At 34.7% G+C, this 17077-nt stretch overlaps 2 pseudogenes; one reads left to right on the top strand and one right to left on the bottom strand.

Annotated features, from left to right (window-relative positions):
- The first annotated feature begins 3339 nt into the window (after positions 1-3339).
- On the top strand, positions 3340-6539 carry LOC120118640 (annotated as a pseudogene).
- A 220-nt stretch (positions 6540-6759) lies between these two features.
- On the bottom strand, positions 6760-11592 carry LOC120118639 (annotated as a pseudogene).
- Positions 11593-17077: the final 5485 nt, after the last annotated feature.

Here is a 17077-nt window from a genome sequence, read left to right as displayed (position 1 = left end):
GTAACATTAGAGTTTCATAAGTTAACTTTTTTAATGACAGTTTTAGTTGAAGATTCATGGGTAAAGGCATATATTGTAAAACACCATGAACATTCTCCCATGACACTCCAAAATACAAATCTATCCAAACATGATCAACATTAGATGATTTCATTATTGTAAATTAATTTACTAAACAAACGAGCTGCGAAACTAAAATCTGTTGCCGGATGGGGAATGATGTCGTTGGATATAAGAACGGATGTCGCCGGAGAGAGTGATAGATGGAGATGGAATGAGTTGCGATTTAGGGATTTAGGTTATGAATTGCTTCTGCTGCGTAGTTATATACCCAAAATATTTGTGTTGCGAAACTAAAACCTGTTGCGAATTTGAAATTCAGTGTTGCGACAGTCAGAATCGCGTTGCGATAGTCAGAATCGCATTGCGATAGTCAGAATCGCATTGCGATTTACATATTCGCATTGCAATTTACATATTCGCATTGCGATAGTCAAAAAATCGTAACGCGAATTTGGAAAATCGCAATGCAATGGTCAGAATCGTGTTGCGAATCTGAAAACTAATTAAAAAGTTGATTAAAATCATATATTATAAGGTATTTTTTGTCACTGAGGTTATTTTTTCAAAACATAATAAGACTATAAATATGAATAAAAAACACACGGATATGTCCAAAAGACAAAACATGGTCCGAGACTGTCCAGTTGGTCTGATGGGTTTAACCTGCCTGCCGGTGGCCCATGCGATGTTTGCCACGTGGCTTTTCGTTTTAATTAATCCTGTTTCATTTCCCCCCCTAATTGTGGGGACCAAGTTAAAAAAATGAGCTTTTTTTTTTAATAATTTAATGCATTTAAAAATGAAGTCTTGGTTGAACAGACAGATGATCAACAAAATGAAACTGTGGGGACCAAAAGGACAAAGAAAACCCAAGTTATAATTATGACCGCATCGTTTTTGAATTATTTGGACCCATGATTGAAACCATATCCAGATCGTATTTTGTTTAAATGAAGAAAAAATGAAATAAAATTCATATTTATTAAAAATATTACAGTTTCTTTTACAAAGAGATTTTGTTTATTGGCTGATTAAATATGAATTAACTTTGTCTGAAATGGATTTTTCCCCTCCGTTGACTTTTATAATATTTTCCGGTTTTTTTACACGTGTCCGATTACTAATGGCTTTTCAGGTTCGTGCTTACTTGACATCGTTGACTTTTTTTAATCAATCTCTAACGAGACATTGCATGGATATAAAATACAAATTATTTTGCGCAATTATTTATTTTAATCTTAAATTTTAAATCTTGAATATAAACTCTAAATTATAAAACATAAAATATTAAATCCTAAATATGACACGTGACGTTAAAATAATTATTAGCTCTGAATCGTATAAATTTATAACGCTAGCCATATGATTTTATAAAATAAAAAAATTAACACTGTCTATATCGTTTTTTTTTATAAAAAATAGCGTACAATAAATATAATAAAAATATTAAAAATAAATTCATAATATGTCAAAATTTATAAGAATATATAATATATAAAATAAAAAGAATGAAAATGATAGGATTAAAACCATGTGACGATATACATAAATTCCTTGGTTCTTGCTGGTCCCCGGTGGGTTCAATCATTTGCGGCTAAAAGTCCAGCTTATATATATATATATAATATTCAACATATTTATTTGACAAAACAACCAACCCTTTTCTTCATCACACCACAATAATGACTATTAAAATTTTCACCTTTGATACTTACTCCGCATAAAGATGATCTAACCTATTAAAGTTTCCTTCTTTATTATTTTTCTAGATTTGCTCAAGATTTGAGAGTTAAAATAGGTTTAAAGAAAGCTACGTCTTTTTTTATTAACTTATAGTGCTTACGAGTGATGATACCTGTTATAAAAACTTTCAATTGTTTGACGGAGAATATTTAAATACATCGTAATCTTTGATGCTGGAATCTAAACTTTTAAAAATAATATTTATTTCTTTAACCACCAAAATAATTTGGTTCGTGCTTAATGCTACATTTTAAAATCAAATAGACATTCTTATTGAGTAGAATTATCAACAAAAAGAGTAAAAGACCTTGTTACCCTTAATTATATTTTATTTGTTCAATTTTAATTTGTTCTTGTGTATATTTGATTAACATTAGATTTAATAAAAAATATTACTCCACCTGTCCCATACCTTGTTAAAGTTTAAAATTTATTATTGAACAAAATATGTAAAAGTATATTTTAAAAATGTATAATCAAATAGTTTTCAAATATATATTTTATACAATTTAATTATTTAAAATATTAAAAATAATTATAGTTAAAGTTTAAAAAGTTTAACTTTTAAAAAGTTAATAAGGGACCTCTTTTATGAGACGGAGGAAGTATACTAGTATTATTATATCTCTAGAGATGCATTCGAAAATTGTTAATCCTCCACCAATAAAACACCTTGTTATATATTTGGAAATAACCTCTAGAAACTATCGGTCCTTTGTTAGTCAAACACCTATGGATCGATTAAAGCCTTCGAGAAGTCCACGTCTTCTGAAGTCAGATATAGTGTATGGATAAAACCCATGACAAATTCACGTGATTTATCATGACGAAATTCAAGAATTTGATATATTCAGCATATTGATGTATGAGTAGTCATAATAATTTTATATATGATATCTCAATTAGAGTCATTATAAATACCTATGTCACAGCAGTCGGCAAGACCATCAAAAGTATAGAAAAAAATATAATATATACATAAAAGATAAATTTATTGAGTTTGAAGTTAAATCGTGTTTTTTAGTAGTCTGATATGAATATAAGATAGTACATGTTCAAATTTTTTTAATCTTCATATATCTTGAAGATGCAACGCAACTGCTTGAATCCCTAAAATCATTGAATTCACTTTAAATGTTTAAAGTTGAATTGTATTAAATTCGTTACTATATTTAAAATTATAGTTGCTTAGAAGATATGAGTAGATTTTTTTTTAATTATTTCGTAATTGAAATGATAAATCATATAAATAAATAAAATGATCACATAAAAAAAGAGTAGGTGAAGGTAAAATAATTGAGATACTGGAAAAGAAAATAACAGACTTGACTTTCGTTTACCAAATATTGTTACCTTATAGATGTGGTAGGACAAATGTAACGGAGACGTTTAAGGTGCAGCAAGCATGATGATGGAGTAAAAGCCATTTCCAAGTTCCCAGCTTTATGTAAACATAAAACACTAACTATCAATCAATCCAAAACTGACAACAAAATCTCCATTAATTCTTCTTCTTGTCTCTCCAAAAGTTCTCTCTTTCGTATAACAATGGAGGATGGTTCCAGCCATTTGGTAAAACCAGAAACTCCCAACACCGCCATGGAAGCTGAAGCTGACTCTGTAGTTCACGAAGAAGAAAGAGACCCCGAAAGCAATTCACTGAATCAGCCACTTTTGAAGAGAAACAGAACCCTTTCTACCAGTCCTTTAGCATTGGTTGGAGCCACTGTTTCCCATATAGAAAGCTTGGATTATGAGTAATGATTTTTCAAGGAAAAAAGGCAACTTTTTTATTTTCATTTTTCATGGTGAGTTTTGATCGAGTTCTTTGATCTTTTGTTTGGTTGATGATGCAGGATAAATGAGAATGATCTTTTCAAGCATGATTGGAGGAGCAGATCCAGAGTACAAGTTCTTCAATACATATTCTTGAAATAGTTACTGGCTTTCCTTGTTGGATTGTTAACCGGATTGATTGCCACTGTCATCAATCTCGCTATTGAGAACATTGCTGGCTACAAGCTTCTAGCCATTGTCGGTTTCATCAAAGAGGAAAGGTAAAAGCTTTCTTATTCTAATTCCTTTGCTTGAGGACGAAGATATAATAAGTTCAAAAATCAAAGCTTTTGGCTTATGTTGAAGACAATCTGAACTGGATTTTGATATTCAGTAGTTGAATTGTTTGCAGGTACTTATCTGGGATAGCTTATTTCACCTGCGTCAATTTTTTGTTGACCTTGAGTGCTGCAGTATTGTGTGTGTTCTTCGCCCCGACCGCTGCCGGTCCCGGAATTCCCGAAATCAAGGCTTATCTCAATGGAGTCGACACTCCGAACATGTTTGGAGCTACAACATTGCCGGTAAAGGTTGGTTAGCTTTTCAATTTATGTGCCTGGTCAAAGCTTGATCCGACTCTTTGTTTTTCCCTATGTCCGATATCGGTATCGAACACATATTCGGAGATGTATGCATGGCTATACTCTGAATTTGAGTGCCATAGGTTCGGTCAATTGGATTCGAAATTCGTTCTATGATCCAGTTTGAAATTTGAAGACATGTTTGAGAGTTATCTCCAGTTGCAGTGTTTTTGTTATTGTGTTGATTTGTCCGAAGAGTTCCTTTATTTTAAAACTGGATCCGGTTGACAATTAAGACAAGAACATAGACAAACAAGCTGTTAAATAAAAGCATGAGACAGTTTTCACTTTGTTTTGTTTATTATAAATTGCAGTGCTGATGAATTTTGAATAAATTGTAGATTGTTGGCAGCATTGGAGCTGTTTCTGCTGGCCTAGATTTGGGGAAAGAAGGACCTTTAGTGCACATTGCGAGTTGCATCGCTTCCTTACTTGCGCAAGGCGGACCCGACAACTACCGTCTTAAGTGGCATTGGCTTTGTTACTTCAACAACGATCGTGACCACAGGGATATTATCACCTGTGGTTCTTCGTCGGGTGTTTGTGCAGCTTTCCGTGCTCCGGTGGGAGGCATCCTATTCGCTCTTGAAGAGGTTGCAACATGGTGGAGGAGTGCCCTTCTATGGAGAACTTTCTGTAGTATGGCGGTCGTGGTTGTGGTGCTTAGGGCGTTCATCGAAATCTGCAATTCCGGGAAATGTGGCCTCTTCGGAACGGGAGGGTTGATCATATTTGATGTTAGTGATGTTAAGTGAGCTACCATGCCATGGATTTAATCCCCGTGATAATCATTGGAGTTATTGGAGGACTTTTGGGAAGCTTATACAATCATGTTCTCCATAAGGTCCTTAGGCTCTACAATCTCATTAATCAGTAAGTTCATGAGCAAATTCGAAACCGATAATCTGATCTTTGTTCTTGGTTAGCGATGACATATTTTGTTCGTTTTGTTGCAGGAAAGGGAAATTTCATAAACTACTTCTAGCTCTCGGCGTCTCTCTGTTTACCTCGGTTTGCCAGTATTGTCTCCCATTCCTAGCCCAATGCAGACCTTGTGACCCCTCTTTCCCGGAGGCATGTCCTACGAATGATCGAGCTGGGAACTTCAAGCAGTTCAACTGTCCAGCTGGTCACTACAATGATCTAGCTACCCTCCTCCTTACTACGAATGACGACGCTGTTCGAAACATTTTCTCTAGCAACACCTCTTCAGAATTCCACCATACATCAATTTTGATCTTTTTTGTACTCTATTGCATCCTGGGACTCATTACTTTTGGCATTGCAGTTCCTTCTGGTCTCTTCCTCCCTATCATCCTCATGGGCTCGGGTTATGGCCGACTTCTCGGCATGCTCATGGGATCGTATACAAACTTAGATCAAGGGCTTTTTGCTGTTCTCGGTGCAGCCTCTCTAATGTCAGGCTCGATGAGAATGACGGTTTCGGTTTGTGTGATCTTCCTCGAACTCACAAACAACCTTCTTTTGCTACCAATAACAATGATAGTCCTTCTCATTGCGAAAACCGTCGGCGACAGTTTCAACCCGAGCATCTATGAGATTATACTAGAACTTAAAGGTCTTCCTTTCCTGGATGCAAATCCTGAGCCCTGGATGCGAAATCTCACCGTAGCTGAACTCGCTGATGCCAAGCCACCAGTGATCACTCTTTGTGGGATCGAAAAGGTGTCCCGTATCGTCGATGTATTGAAAAACACTTCGCATAACGCATTCCCCGTTGTCGATGAGGATGTACCAGTGCCAGGCACTGTGGCCACTGGTGCAACAGAACTGCATGGACTGATCCTCAGAGCTCACCTGGTACAAGCCCTGAAGAAGAAATGGTTCCTAACTGAGAAACGGAGAACCGAGGAATGGGAAGTGAGGGAGAAATTCAACTGGGTCGAGTTATCGGAACGGGAACTGAAAATCGAGCAGGTGGCCGTGACTCGTCAAGAAATGGAAATGTACGTCGATTTACATCCCCTCACCAATACAACACCTTACACGGTTGTAGAAAGCATGTCAGTGGCTAAAGCCATGGTTCTATTCCGACAAGTCGGACTCCGGCATATGCTCATCGTGCCGAAATATCAAGGCGCAGGGGTGAGTTTACGTTTTAACAACCTTATGGAATCTGCTTATAACGCCATTTTTGTAACGAGTTGCATGGTTCATTTGCAGGTGCCTGCTGTAGTTGGGATCCTGACAAGGCAGGACTTAAGGGCATACAACATTTTGACTGCCTTTCCTCATCTGGCAAGTCACAAAGAGCAAGGGAAACATAATTAATTAATTAATGTCTCATTATCAAAGGGAAAAAAGGGGTAATTTGATTTAAGTCACAGGCACTTTTTATAAAAGAGAAGCAACGACCATGTATTCTTTTTACATTAAATTACAGTCAAATAATAAGTAAATTTCCATTTAGATAATTAAATTTAAATATTTTTTATTATTAAATAATTTTGAAATAAAATGAATACATATGTTTTATGGTAGAAGCTTAGTGGAGATCTGAGAACTTCAATTTAACAGCTTCAAAGAACAATTATTAGCAGTAACTGTCTTAATCAACTGCATATGATTGGTACTCGTACGGCTTTACAGTTTTTAAACAAACTCCTAGGACTTGACTTTGTCCGAGTATTCTTTCAATCCGAGCTCAAAAATTGAGCAATTATGGTAGCATGAAACCAAAATAAAAGATCTCGGGATCATTGCGACTTCTTTCGAGATGCTTGATGAAGTACAATGATCCGAGCCGGGTAAGCTAATCACATGTATATGTTTTAGAAATTTACTTGTTCAAGCTGTTGGTCCATCTGATACTGGTTATAACTGCAACTTGCAGACCATGGTGGATTAGTCATCAGTGCCGAAGTAACGATCGCCGAATTCACCCAAGCCTGGTATAACATGATACTCCTCGTTTAGTGCAACGTCGATTTCTGAAGTAACAATTTTAAGCGATGGGAACCGTTTGCAAACACAATGGATTCCTTCAGGTGCCTGTGGATAAAAGCAAATTAGGATCAGGACTAGTACAATTGAGGAAAGAAATGCGAAAGGACTGGCCGATGATTTTGCAGCCAACAACATGAACTCACAGAGATGAGGTTCAGAAATATAATGTGAGATTGTGGAACTCCTTTTCGTAGGAGTAGTTCGATGGCATGGTTAGCTGAGTTCCCTACAAGAGAAGTCATTCAATTGGTTTCCAATTGGAAAGCATAATTCAGTTTATCAAATGAAGAGAAACAAAGACTCTATTTGCATATCTGGGGACTTAAATTGACAACTATCCTGTTTCAGAAATATTCAGCAATGTTCTTAAATTTGATAGCCAGAAGAAATTGCTTATTTATGATCTATCTCAACTAATTCTTTCCACTCGAGCCGACTCATTAACCAAATCGGACGACTTTATTTTCATTGGCTTACTCTTGCAATAGTATACTAACTACAGTAGGCATGAGGAATGGGTCAAGAAACAAGCTTACCTGTAGCGAGAACTGGATCAAGAAGAAGAACATGCCGCTCTGAAATATCCTTGGGAAGCTTCTCGTATATAAGCTAAGCAAATTCAAGAAAGCAGATTAATGGTTGAGAATTAATTACATGTAATACTTAATAGCTTGAAGATTGCAAAGATGTTACTAGCCTGTTTGCCATTATCTCCCTCACGGTGAATCAAAATTTTTCCAATTTTTATTCCTTTGCAACACGCGCGTAATGCGTTTTCCATGCTTTCACCACTGTCACAGAAATAAAGAATAAAAACATAAAAATGGTGTGAAGGTACACAAGTAAATCAAAATTTTCAACATCAAAGCATGTAACAAACATCCAGATAAAGACGATAATAGGAAAACCTGAAATAAGATTCGTAATAACTTTATCATATGCAATAGAAGATAGCCCGATACCCCATTTTGATTAAACAAGGTCTGCTGTCAAATAATAATACTGACCAAACCAATACCTGATTGAAAGCTCACCTTCTAACAATGGAAACGCCACACAACTTTTTGCAAAAATCAACCCCAGTATATACCGTTGCTGAAAAGAAATAGTAGCAAGTTTCAAAGGTAAGCGGAATGTTAATTGTTTCCATGATAAGACATCTTAGATTAACAGAATTCCATCATTCTTGTTGGACATCTCCCAGTTGTACGTTCTCAGAAAGAACTGGAAGATTCCATAAATGACAGAAAAAGTGACACTGTTATTTGATTAATCATACCTGTAGGTGTTACTACTTGCTTTTCAGTGAAGGGCAAATGTCCAAGACCATGCTCCACCACCTAAATCAAATTCAACAAACTATTATATGATTCATTTTAAAAAAACCTGCAGAAATAAAACACGGTTTACTCGTAAGACTAAAGCAAAATGTACCAGACGAATAAGCCGATCTGAATAGAAGACAAAATCATGCTTAGAAATGTCCTGGTCTCTAATCAGCGTATGCATTCCTCTAATCTGCACCATAAGTATTACACGTGATTTTTATTTAGTTTCGGAAAAAGAATAAACCAGATATAAAGCTACGGACAAATTACACATTAAACTAGGAATGAGTTTGAGTATATAAGTGGGATATCATACAAATAATTAGAAAAACTATATTTGAGGGAAATTTTCTTATTTTAATCTTTTATTTTGTTTTCTATCCAGACGTGCCAATCTTCATTACCTAGCTACAATAAATGTGGCAACTTTCTGTCATCACGGTTAACTGATAATTGATGTAAATATTTCAAGGGTAAACGACACATGAAAATTAAGAGATGAACATAAAACAGATGAAAAGTTCTACGCTTACTATTAATGAGCAATGGCAGCAAATAACAGACTGAGTTACTCTACATGATGAAAAAAGTTATAGCAGAAAAAAGATAGAGATAGACCGTGAGACATACCTGAAATGTGGACTGAATTACATTTACGTTGGATATATTTGGCAGAGATCATGCTGACCTAGCTTAGTGCGGATATGTTGCACGATTAAATCAATAGCAACATGATTATCACCTCCTCGAGGGATAATGACATCAGCATACTTCTTCGATGGCAGCACAAAATCATCAAATGCAGGCTTGACAAACTTGCATACTGCAGAAATAACACAGTATTGCAATGTAATTATCAAAATGCTTGAAAAAACCAAGTAAAGCAAAACTGTGTTGCATATGTAGGTAAAATCTAACCCCAGGGATTTATACTCTTTCAGGATTATTTTCTAAAAGTATTAAATTAGAAAGCAAATTGTAGTATAGCTAGGCTTACTTGTTCAAGAACAGAATTTACATCTCTCCCCCTCTCAACTGTATCTCGTCTTATTCTACGAGCAAGCCTCACATCAGCATCTAAAACACATTGCCAATTAAAATAGTGAGCATTACAAGCCATGAAAGCAAGAAAGAAGAAAACATGCTCAGAGTTAAAAAAAAAAGGGGGGGGGGGCAACAGATGCACTGAAATACAAGCTCAAGCCACACACAACTGCAAGCAAACTCATTCAGCTTGTCTAAGTGTGCAGCCAACCATAATATTCTTAGAGTAATTTGTCAGTGACAATCCCCCAGGATAGAAGAACCCAAAATTGAAATTCCTAAAACTGATTTGGTTGGCTTTCAGAAAACAACTGTAGCTAAGAATTCCTCTTTTGCTGGCTGGAAGTCCATAGGCTATTTAAAACGCAAAGCTGTCTATAGTGAGTAATTAATTCACAATTTGACTTTGAGCATGTTTTATAGATGGGCTTCCAGATCAGTACCCTTTTCTAGATATACATTTAATTATACTTTTGTTTCTACTTTCTATCAGTCTTATATTTCATGTGATTGAAACTTAGTCACGACTTTTGTCTTTAGCGGTTGGTACCAGCTGCAAGTTGTTTAACCTTGATAGCTATTCATGATAATAGATTTTTAGGAATGTAAATGTACCAATGTCTAGATCAATCACTGGAGATGCTACAATGGTAAGAACTAGATAAAAGAAGTCAAACCTGCGTCGACAAAGATCTTCATATTCATAAGGTTCCTGACATGCTGGTCATGGAAAATAAGAATTCCTTCCAAAATTATGACATCAGAGGCATTCACCTGATAATGTATTAAACACGGACAGATCCTAATAAGTTTGCAAAATGACAACTATTGAATTATCATCAATGAACTTTCATAGATATTCTGCAAATAGGTAAAGAACTGAATAACTGAAAGGAGAAAGAAAATGCATAATACATGTGCCCGAAACAATGATCATTAGTTCTTAACTGAATTCAAGGTGCTTCTCCTAGAATTATTAAACAAATTTCACCAATAAACAAACTAACAACCTGACGGAAACTATCAGAAGATCGACGATGCAGCTTAAAATCATAAATAGGGACTTGAACGGATTGCCCACTTTTAAGCTTCTGGACACAATCCAGTAACTGTTCAGTATCAAATGCATCTATACAAACAAAGAAAACGATGCACAATAAAAAAATGCCATTGAATATAACATAAGACAACAAAATCAGCAAACAACATCAAATTTACGTACCAGGATGATCAAAATTATACTCTTGAACACGTTTTAACTCTTCAGAATTTAAACCACGATAAAAGTAATCCTGCATTCATAGAAAAGAAAGGTAAGCTAAGAGTTCGATAAATTTCAGGTAATCACAGCAACAAATAAACTTGAATCTGAATCTGATTTACTAGAACAACGCGGTGATCGTGAAGCTGTTGGATGATCATATCACAGACTGTCGTTTTACCAGAAGCTGTGCCTCCTGAAACCCCTGCTTATTTACCAGAAAATGTCAAAAAAAATTTGCTATTTTTGTAAAGAAAAAACAATGTTCTTTTTATTTAATTTTAAGAATTGGAAGAAAAATTAGAGGCAGACAAACAAAAAACAGCAGATCTACTGAGTTTCTAAAAATAAAAAGGAAAAAGCGCGAAATTCATTTACTTGTGGAAACATTATTTGAAGGAGCTAAAGAAAAATAGTTTTCTTTTCTCTTTTTTTTTTCTTTATTTGCTTCAAAAAGAAATGAGGCTACCGATGACGAAAGGCTGACGAGGAGCGTTGTCGTCGGAGAAGGCGGGGGAGGAAGCAGAGGTGACGGTCGGATTAAGGAGGCCGGAGAAGTGAGGTCCCGATGCCTTCTCCATATCGCAATCTATGGAGATCGATTCCTCCGGCATCTTTAAAAATATATGCTTATAGAAATCGAAAATGGAAAAGAGAGATTTGACATTTCAATTCAACAGCTGAAACAGATATACAGTAAGGTAGAGAGGCTGCGCTCCGCTAACTCAATTTTCCCTCTCGGTCAAACTGCTACAACTTCTTAACGATTTCTTTTCTCCTTTGAATTGAAATTTCGTTTTTTCATTATTACACTTATTTTATTTAAGGATAAATTCGAGCACTATGATTTTATTTAAGGATAGATTCGAGAACTATGTGTGAACAAATTAAGTTTTAATTACTCTAATACAAGTTATTCGCATATATTTTTTTTCTAAAGTAAACAACTCCATTATTCTCGTTACATTCTTGAAAAATATTGTCAAATAATAGAAATAATTTTTCAAATCAAAATTATTTTTAAACATAGTATCGATATTACGAAAATAATATTAATATTATTCATGTAGTATCGATGCTAAAAGCTTAAAAATATATAATAGCATCTATATTGTTCAAGGCAATATCGATACTACATGTAATATCAATATTATTTATAGTAGTAATATCGATACTTCACGTAGTAGTACCGATATTTTCTTTTTATTTGTTTTAGTATGCAATTTTAGTATTAATATCCTATACAGTGTCGATATTACTTTTAACAGTAGTATAGATTCTTCATGATATAATATCATTACTCTTCTTTCTCAACTACTATACTTTTTTATTTAAGGCTCACAGTAACAATATGATATTGAGGATTGTCAATTCGCCAAGATCCCTCATGGTCTCGAATGACTTCCCCGCAAGGAGCGATCCCATCATCGGTCCTACACGCCCCATCCGTGTTTAGTTTCACTATTCCCACCGGCGGGCAACTTCAGGGAGTGGCACGATCAGTGGCTGTGCTACTTCTCCTACGATCTTCAGTTGATTAGCCAATGCATTAACCATCTCATCCTTCAATCTGGTTTTTACCTACATAATCAAAATGCTTGAAACTAAGTATTAAAATGCTTGAAAAAACCAAGTAAAAGCAAAACTGTGTTGCATATGTAGGTAAAAATTTAACCCCCAGGGATTTATACTCTTTCAGGATTATTTTCTAAAAGTATTAAATTAGAAAGCAAATTGTAGTATAGCATATGCAAAACTTTGGTTGAGCAATATTCTTTATAATCCAATCCTGCTAAGGCAGTGTATTAAACTCCCCGATCCTGCTCGGTTTAATCACTACCTGCCAAACCATGGGCGCAGCGAAACAATCCCGAACAATATGCAAACTCGATTCAGTCCCCGACCACAGACATTAAAATGGGTATCCATCGTGATATGTCGTCTTCCTCGCTCCTAATTCGTGAGTAACTTGTCACGAAACAAAATCCAAAGAAACAACTTGATTGTGGGAGTACCTTGATACCGCCCAATCGGCCCCCAGTCCACTGCCCGAGTGCTAACTGACATCGCTTGCTTTTGAATTTCATACGCACTACCGACAGTAAACCTTTTATTTGGTCCCCCATTCCAGATCGGACATCATCCATTTCACCTAAAATAGACGCCTTCATTGCCTCGAAATAGGATAGGATCGTAGGAGGGAATAAAGTCTCGAGTATATTCCACTTCCATTCCCCATGCACTGCCATGTCCTTAACCCTACAAGAAGTCCCGTTGTATATACTCGAGTCCAAACCCCAATGCCTCAACGGTCCTAGCTCTTCTATCCATACGTCATTCCAGAAGTCCACACATGAGCCATTCCGAATGCTCCAGCCCATGCCCATTCGCACATCCTCCCACACTAATGTCAAACCGAACCAGAGCCGTGAACAATCCGTGTGTTTAATGTTTAAATGTACAATATCTTCCAGTTTGTATTTTGCTCGGAGCATTCGTGCCCATAAACGAGATCTATCGAAAATAAGATGGAAACCAATTTTCATGAGGAAAGCCTCGTTTGGCATGTGCATGTATTTGAATCCAAGGTCTCCTATTTTAGTCGGGGAACACACTTCCTCCCATCGGACCAAATGAACCTTCATCTTCTCATCCGTACCACTCCATATAAATTGCCGAATTAAATGCTCAATTTCATTACAGATGCCTTTGGGAAGATAACATGTTTGCATGGTCGCGCCGAAAGCACAACTTTTTCCAGAGTAACACGACCCACAAATTAAAGAGTATGAGTCTTCCAAGTTCCAACCACTCAGTCTATCTCTAACCTTCTGCACAATATAATAATAGGTGGCTTTAGTGATCCGATTATGTAATAACGGAACCCCTAAATACTTTCAAGCTCATCTACACAAGTGTACTGGAATCCAACACTAATATCCAACCGAACATGAGGGGTTACATTTTGAGAAAAACAAATAGTTGTTTTGGATACACTAATCTTATGCCCCAAACTATAACAGAAATTGTTGGGTCCGATGAAGCTCGATTGATCAACCGAAAATGTGCCAAGAGTGGGTGAATTGACAATTTAAAGTTTAGGGAGTAAAGAGTATAAAGATAGGAAAATTTGCACAATGTTTTATAGTGGTTCGACTTATCAACCAAGTCTGCATCCACTACCTAAGCTCATCACTTAGGATTTTCTAACAAATCCACTAATTTGTTCTTTATTTTTCAAGGATCAAGAGTAACCTTTACAACTCTCTAGTTTTTCACTTGGCTAAAATATAACCATAACCCCTTTACAAATGATAAGAGATGTAAACAAGAAAACCCTTACAATGTAAATGTTTACAAAGTTTAAGCTCACTAAAACACTAATATTTACAAGAGAAAAAAAAATAAGATTAAAGAATTCTTCTCTTGTGTTTGATTACTTGGATAAGTGTTGTTCACATTCTTCAAGTGTCTTGAACTTGTTTTTATATGATGGAATGAGTTACTAGCCGTTTGGGAATGTTTGGAGCCATTGGAAGACTTTCTGCATACAAAGTTTCGAAACTCTGGGAAAGTTTTGAAACTCTTCGAAAGAGCCGTTGGAAAAATATGACCGTTAGAGCCAAAGTATCGAAACTTTAGTGGAAGTTTCGAAACTCTTGAGATAGTTTCGAAACTCTTGAGATAGTTTCGAAACTCTTGAAAAGTATCGTAACTTTTTAGACTACTGTCTTGGAAAGTTTCAAACCTTTTGTAGGGTTCGATGAAGCTCGATTGATCAACCGAAAATGTGCCAAGAGGGGGTGAATTACAATTTAAAGTTTAGGGAGTAAGGAGTATAAAGATAGGGAAATTTGCACAATGATTTATAGTGGTTTGACTTATCAACCAAGTCTACATTCATTAACTAAGCTCCTCACTTAGGATTTTCCAAGAAATCCATTAATTTGTTCTTCCTTTTTCAAAGATCAAAAGTAACCTTTAAAACTCCCTAGTTTTTCACTTGGCTAAACTATAACCAAAACCCCTTTACAAAGGATAAGAGATGTAAACAAGAAAACACATACAAGGTAGGTGTTTGATTGAATAACTCTTCTCTTGTGTTTGATTGCTTGGATAAGTGTTGTTCACCTTCTTCAAGTGTCTTGAACTTGTTTTTATATATTGGAATGAGTTATTAGCCATTTGGGAAGGTTTGGAGCTGTTGGAAGACTTTTTGCACACAAAGTTTCAAAAATCTAGGAAAGTTTCGAAACTCTTTGAAAGAGCCGTTGGAAAAATATGACCATCGGAGCCAAAATATCGAAACTTTAGGGAAATTTTCAAAACTCTTGAGATAGTTTCGAAACTCTTGAAAAGTATCCAAACTTTTTGGACTACTATCTTGGAAAGTTTCAAAACTTCTGGTCAAAGCTTGTTTAAAAAGATAGTTTTTGACATTTTGAGAAATACAAGACTTTGAAAAACACTCTAAAGTATTTGAAAGACATTTTTAACATAATTTGAACTTAAAAGACTCATTTTAAAGTTTTGATAAAGTTTAGAAACATTGAACACATATCTTTCAAATTTAGTTGGACTTTAAACTATTTTTGAAAACTTTGAATATATTCAATTTAGTCCAACATACATTTTGCCCTTATATGTTATATCAAAATATAAGTTATACAATCTCCCCTTTTTGATATAACAAAACCTTTGAAAAATAGTTTTTGGCAAAAACTCTCCTTAATAAAACATTTAATGAAAAAGAGAATTATTAGGAAAATATTAAAGCTCCCCCTTTTTCATTCTTGAAATTGAATTTTTCAAACCTATACTTCTTCCCACTTTTTGTTATATCAAAAATAATTCAAACTTTCAAGTTACAAAATAACAATGGAGAGTAAGTAGTAATTTTAACATTAAAATCATTTGAAAAATCAAAAACTCCCCTCAACAAATGCATTACAAACAAAAAATTGACTTTAAAAGCTTAACACTTAAAAGACATTGAATTTCAACAAAGATGAACAACCATGTTAGTAGTACATGAAATTCAATATATCCAAGTCTAATATAATTTATGCAATACCAATTATTGTATTTAAGTCCATGTGCATAAAGCTATCCAAAAATGTTATGCATTTGAAAAATTGATATTAATTGTTAGAGAGATATCATTTGCAATAAATCACATGCATAAACATTTAAATTAATGTTAAAACTTAAAATTTGTAAAAACAAAGCATTAATACCAATTTTGACCAAAATTAATTTTGATGAACAAACATTTATGAAAAATCATTAAAACTTTAGAAAATGTTCATCACAACACTTTTTAATATACATGAGATAGAAAATCAACACAAAATCATTTAAGTTCAAAACTCATGTATGCGTGCAACAAATAGGCAACCAATTAATCAAAACAAAAACATTAAGCATAGAGGTTACCCATTCATTTTCAAGTGTGGCTAGAGCATTTGAATATCCTCACTTTCATCACCATTGCTCTCTCACACCTACAAGAGACATTTATGTGGATTTTGGTATCCAAATTGCTTTGGATCTTTGATTATTAGTTTTAATGCCCCTTGTTCTCTTAGGAACACATACTTGTCTAATTTTAAAATGTTTTACTTTCTTTAAATGACAAGTGTGTTCCATATTACCATGATAATGTCAATGTGAGCATTTTGCCATTATGAAACTATATGAATTATTTAAAATGATTTCTTTTTCTTTTGTTAGCCTTCAAGCTTAACTTTTAAATCAAAACTTTCTTTTTCAAAGTTTTTAATTTTTATTTTTGAAAGCTCTAAATCCTTTTTCAAAATTTCATTTTGATTTTCAAAGTCTATTTTTGCTTTCAAAAGAAAATTGTTGTAACATCCCGAAATTCAGGGTCAGTGACTAAATTGCAAATTTTGAAAACTATGTGCTTGATTTCAAAACAAGATAAAAGTTCATGGATTTAATAGTAAAGCTGGAAAGTAACAAGGGTATTATGGTCTTTTCTAAGAGAAGATTTTTATTCTCTCTTTTTAAGGAATATAAAAACGTGGGAAATGAGGAAATCTATCCAGAGTCTTATTCTTCAGCTTCTTCTTCTCCTCCCCGTAAGCCTCAGTTAAAGGTGAGTTTAATTTCAGCTGTTTAATTCTTGGATTTATAAGTTGATTTTGATTCTTTGAGTATTATATAAGCTTAAGGAAAACTTATATAAGTTTTAAACATCAAGAATAAAGAATTAAAAAGGAAATCATATGAAG

Source organism: Hibiscus syriacus, unplaced genomic scaffold, assembly GCF_006381635.1.
Source record: "Hibiscus syriacus cultivar Baekdansim isolate YM2019G1 unplaced genomic scaffold, ASM638163v2 tig00110328_pilon, whole genome shotgun sequence".
Classification (NCBI taxonomy): Eukaryota; Viridiplantae; Streptophyta; class Magnoliopsida; order Malvales; family Malvaceae; genus Hibiscus; species Hibiscus syriacus.
This window is presented reverse-complemented; position numbering and strand designations above follow the sequence as displayed.